This window comes from Malania oleifera, chromosome 1, assembly GCF_029873635.1.
Source record: "Malania oleifera isolate guangnan ecotype guangnan chromosome 1, ASM2987363v1, whole genome shotgun sequence".
Classification (NCBI taxonomy): domain Eukaryota; kingdom Viridiplantae; phylum Streptophyta; class Magnoliopsida; order Santalales; family Ximeniaceae; genus Malania; species Malania oleifera.
The window spans coordinates 114,153,067-114,158,764 of record NC_080417.1 but is presented as its reverse complement, the minus strand read 5'-3'; positions in this window follow the sequence as shown (position 1 = coordinate 114,158,764).

The following is a 5,698-nucleotide window of genomic DNA, read 5'->3' as shown; positions in this document are numbered from 1 at the left end:
CATCTAACTGAGGATGGAATGTCGTGCTAAATGACAACTGAGACCCTAGTGCTTCCTGCAAACTCTTTCAAAAGCATGACGTGAAACGCGGTCTTGATTTGACACAATAGATACTGGCACCCCATGAGGATGAACTATCTCCTGAATGTAGATCTCCGCTAAACGGTTAAGGGAGTAGCTGATCTTGATAGGTACAAAGTGGGCGATCTTAGTCAAACGGTCGACAATCACCTAAATGGTATTCGGACCATGTAACGCCGTCGGCAGTCCTGACACGAAGTCCATAGATATGTGATCTCACTTCCACTCTGGAATAAATAACGGCTGCAACTAACCTGCTGGCCTCCGGTACTCAACTTTTACCTGCTGGCACGTTAGACACTGGGCTACATACTCAGTGATCTCTCTCTTCATACCACTCCACCAGTACGACTCTCGCAGATCTCTGTACATCTTCGTACTACCTAGATGAATTGTATACAAAGATCTGTGAGTGTCCTCTAAAATAGTCTCTCTGATCTCAATATCGGCAGAAATGCATAATCTGGAATGGAACCGCAAAGCCCCGTCATCTGCAATACTGAATTCCTCCCCCAAACCACTCTGTACTCTATCTATCACCTCTGCTAACTTTGGGTCTTCCTTCTGAGCGGCTTTAATTCGTTCTTGCAAAGTAGGATGTACTAGGCTGGCAATACACACTGGAGGATCAATCTCTACCAACTTTATGCCGAATCTCTCCAGATCATCATAATCGGCTACTGGATCTCCATAGTCACCAATACTGATTCTCTGGACTTCCTGCTCAATGCATCGGCTACCACATTTGCTTTCCCTGGGTGATAACTAATGGTACAATCAAAATCCTTAATTAGCTCCAACCACCTTCTTTGCTTCATATTCAATTCATTTTACGTGAAAAAGTACTTTAAACTTTTATGGTTGGAGAAGATCTCACACCACTCGCCATACAGATAATGCCTCCAAATCTTCAAGGCATGTACTACTGCAGCCAATTCAAGATCATGTGTAGGGTAGTTCTTTTCATATTCATTCAACTGCCTGGACGCATACGCCACCAACCTGCCATGCTGCATCAATACACAGTCAAGTCCCTTCAAGGACGCATAACTGTAAATGACATACCCCTCACCCCCTAACGGGATGACCAATATTGGTGCTATGACTAATCTTTGCTTCAGTTCTTGAAAAATCTGCTCACAGCTGTCGTCCCACTCAAATCTGACATTCTTCCTCGTTAGTCATGTCAAAGGCCCTGACAAAGCTGAGAATCCCTCAATGAAATGGCGGTAATACCTAGCTAGCCCTAAGAAACTTCTAATCTCGTAGACATTCCTTGGTCTAGTCCAATTCACTACGGCTTCAACCTTACTAGGATCCACAGAAATACCATCTCCAGACACAACATGCCCCAAGAACACGACATTCTCAAGCCAGAATTCACATTTACTAAACTTGGCGTACAACTTCTTTTCCCGAAGCATCTGCAAAACTTGCCTCAAGTGCGTGTCATGCTCCTCATAGCTCCTTGAATAGACTAGTACAGCATCAATAAAAACAACAACAAACTAGTCTAGGTATTGGTTGAAAACTCTGTTCATCAAGTCCATAAATACCGCAGGAGCATTTGTCAAACCAAACGGCAAAATAAGAAATTCGTAATGCCCATAACTGGTCCTGAAGGTTGTCTTCGAGACGTCTTCTGCTTTCACTTTCACTTGATGATATCCGAATCTGAGGTTGATCTTCGAATACACCCATGTACCCTGGAGTTGGTCAAACAAATTGTCGATACAGGGTAGAGGATACTTGTTCTTAATTGTCAATTTATTAATCTCCCTATAGTCTATGCACATACTCATAGACCCGTCTTTCTTCTTCACAAATAAAACTGGAGCACCCCACGAAAATATACTAGGTTGTATGAAGCCCTTATCAAGTAGATCTTGCAACTGATTCTTCAATTCTGCCAACTCTACTAGCGCCATCCAGTAAGGTACTTTAGAAATCGGCGCTGTACCTAGAAGTAGATCAATAAGGAAATCTACCTCACGATCGGGTGGCAAGCATGGTAACTCATCTAGGAAAATCTCTATAAGTTCCTTTACTATAGGCGTGCTAGAAAGTTTCAATTCATACTCTGACATCTCCTTCACAACTGCCACAAACCCCTAACAACCACTCAACAGTAGTCTCCTGGCCTAGATAGCTGAAACTAGCTGAGGCGGGGATTGCACCTGCGACCCTACGAACCTGAATTCCACTCATCCCAGAGGTCTAAATATCACTTCTCGTGCTCGGCAATCTATGCTGGCAAAATTAGCTACTAGTCAATCCATGTCAAATATAACATCAAACTCGTGCATGTCCAGTACTATCAGATCAGCAAACAGAATTTCCCCTTGAATATCAACTGAACAATCCCGGAGTACCTTACTACATCTCACTATATATCCAATCTGTGTAGACACTAACAATTCAACATCTAATGATTGTGTTTCAGCCCTACATAATTTAACACACCCCGAAGATACGAACGAGTGTGTAGCTCCTGAATCAAAGAATGCAATAACTTTAAAAGAAAGCATAATAACCATACCTGTCACCACGTCACCTATCATCTCAGCCTCACCTGGCGTCAGAGTAAATACCCTGACTGGAGCCACATTCCTCTACTGGCCCCCATGTGGCGCCTGATAACCTCCCTGGTATAGTCTAGGAGCTGGAACTGCATCTAGTGGTGTAGGGCAGTCTTTCACCATGTGCCCCGGTCTACCGCAGCGGTAGTAGACAACTCCACTTGCTCGACACTCTCCCCCAGTGTCTCCTACCACACATCTGACAGACTGGAGGACCTTGCCCTGCCTGCACCTCACGTCCTCCCATCTCCTGTCTCCGCCCTCTGCCATGGTTACCTCTCCTCCACTGATTCTGTTTAGGACCCTGCTGGTAGCCCATAGATGCAAATTTCTTCCTCTAACTTTGCTCCTCTTCATCCAAACGCTCACCAATCTCTGCCAAGGCTGCCCTGTCAACAAACTTAGCAAAGTCCTGGATTCGTAGAACCACCACTTGCTTGAATATATTCTGCCTCAAGCCTCTCTCAAACTGCCTCGCCTTCTTCACTTCATCAGGAACAATATATGGCGCGAAACGAGAGAGTTTGATGAAATGCGCTGCATACTGCTAGACGGATAATTGTCTCTGCTTCAGACTCAAGAACTCTTCTACTTTAGCCTTCCTGACAGTAGCTGGAAAATATCTATCGAAGAACAATTCCTTAAACCGGTCCCATGTCATGGCTATCGGAGTCACCCTCTACTACTCCAACAGTCTCACCGCAGTCCACCACCTCTCGACCTCTCCTGTTAGTCTATAAATGGCAAAGAGGATCCTCTGTTCCTCAGTACACTACAACACAGCCAAGACTTTCTTGGTCTCCTACATCCAGTTCTTAACTGCTGCAGGATCAACTCCACCTGAGAATGTCGGAGAATTCATCTTTGTAAACTTGTCTATGGTGCACCCATGGCCTGCAAATGGACCACCCTACTCCCTCGAGCTCCTAGCGATCATTGCCATAACCTGCTAAGCCACGCTACGTAATACTGCATCAGAGTCAGTCCCAGCTACACCTGATGACCCTGCTCCATCACTGCCACTCGCATGGACACTACGTCCTCCTGGATCCATCCTGAAAACAACAAATGCAACTTAGAAATTCTATCCTTATAACTTACCCGCTCAACCTCACCACTTATCTTAACATTCCCAACTTATTTATAATCCCTAGTTCTACCTTCTAGGAACACAACCCGACAATACCTTACTATGGTTTTTTTGAAATCGTCACCCCAAGAAAAACACAGAAACTACCACGGAAGTCCTGCCTCTAGTCTGTAGAACAAAACCTTAAATCATTTCCTATACTCTGGTATTGTTTCACTGCATTCTAAAGTCTACAGAACCTAACAACCTTGGCTCTGATACCAAACTGTGACAACTTGTTTAATTTTCATTTTTTTTTTACCGTAATACAATAAAACCCAGCAGATCATAATCCACCTAGACTAGGGATACATCAGAACACATAACGGAAGTCTAAGCAACAGGAAACATGCAATCATAATATCATAAATATAAAATCATCCATCACAATACTAGAGTTACTACAACCACTGTATTTATATACACAGTACACAACCCAAAAGATATCTAGGGCCATCCCACAAAATACATCCGACCCAATCAAACACTTACTCTTTTGGAAGGGCAGACCAACTGTACTAGATCAGCGGGGCTTTACCCGCTCTCCTATCAGGGGCTCCTAAAATGTTTATAAAATTCGAGGTGAGACACCTCTCAGTAAGAGAAATAAACTAACACTAGTATGTGGCAACACAAGTATTTCTGTGTTTTATATAAAATCATAAATAAGCATATCAATATAGTTGTCTGTATCATGTATGGGAAACATATATTTTCAAATTATTGCAGAACATACATGATTTTCATAAATGTAATTCATATCGTATAATATAATAAGAAAACAATCTTACTAGGTTAGCTGGCTATTGTCATGTATTACCCCCACATGATTGGGTTGTGTAGCCCGAAGGCGGGACCTGACAATGGTTGGCCGACTACTGCCAAGTCAAAAGTACAGTCTGTAAATTTAATGGGTCTGCCAGACCTGGTCCGTACACCTGGGGCTCTCACACACTTCTTAAAAACCACTTCGACCATTCAATCTCACACCACTTCGTACAGCATTGTTAACACAAATATCATGATCATGATGACCATGGACACATAGCAACGGTACCGTGCAAGTGCTAGCCTAGACCAAGCCAACCAGGTTCTAATATCATATAACATATACTGAAATTATGATACATAGATATTTCATATCATTAATTATCAAATCAATCATATCATTTTGCATATATACGTATATCATAAAAATAACATGGGCCCGTACGCCGGTATTTCACATTTTACCATTGCTCGGCCCGTATATCGGCAAATCATATCCATAGCACAGCCCATACGCTAGCAAATCATTTTCATAGCTTGCCCTGTACGCCGGCAAATATATCCATAGCTCAGATCGTACGTTGGCAAATCATATCCATAGCACGAGCCGTACGCCGACAAATCACATACATAGCTCAGCCCGTATGCCAGCAAATATATCAAAATCTCGGCCCGTAAGCCGGTTTTCCATTATAAAAATCTGTATCATTAACACATTCCCAGAAAACAGTATTTCATAACACTTTCTACTCATGTCATACTAAACAGGTTTTTCGCATATTTAACATACCATCATTTTCAACAGTATTTTCCAAAATATAAATTATATATAAATATATTTATTTCCCTAAAATCAAATGCTATAATATTGTACATACTTTTCATAAAATACTAGCTTAGTTTATCCCCTTACCAGAGTCCTAAAAAGCCCCTAAGAGAAATACCCCTTCACCCACAGGGTTCCCCATTCAACACCCCGAAAACAACATTCCCCATAACTAAAGTTCAATATTTCTACGCGTACAACACTTCCTACAACTGTCAAATAACCAAATACTAAGTAGAAAGTCTTACCCTAGATTTGGGATGGTTTCCAACTCAGGCCTACCGACGATCCGCTCCGGTAGACTTGTAGAGAACT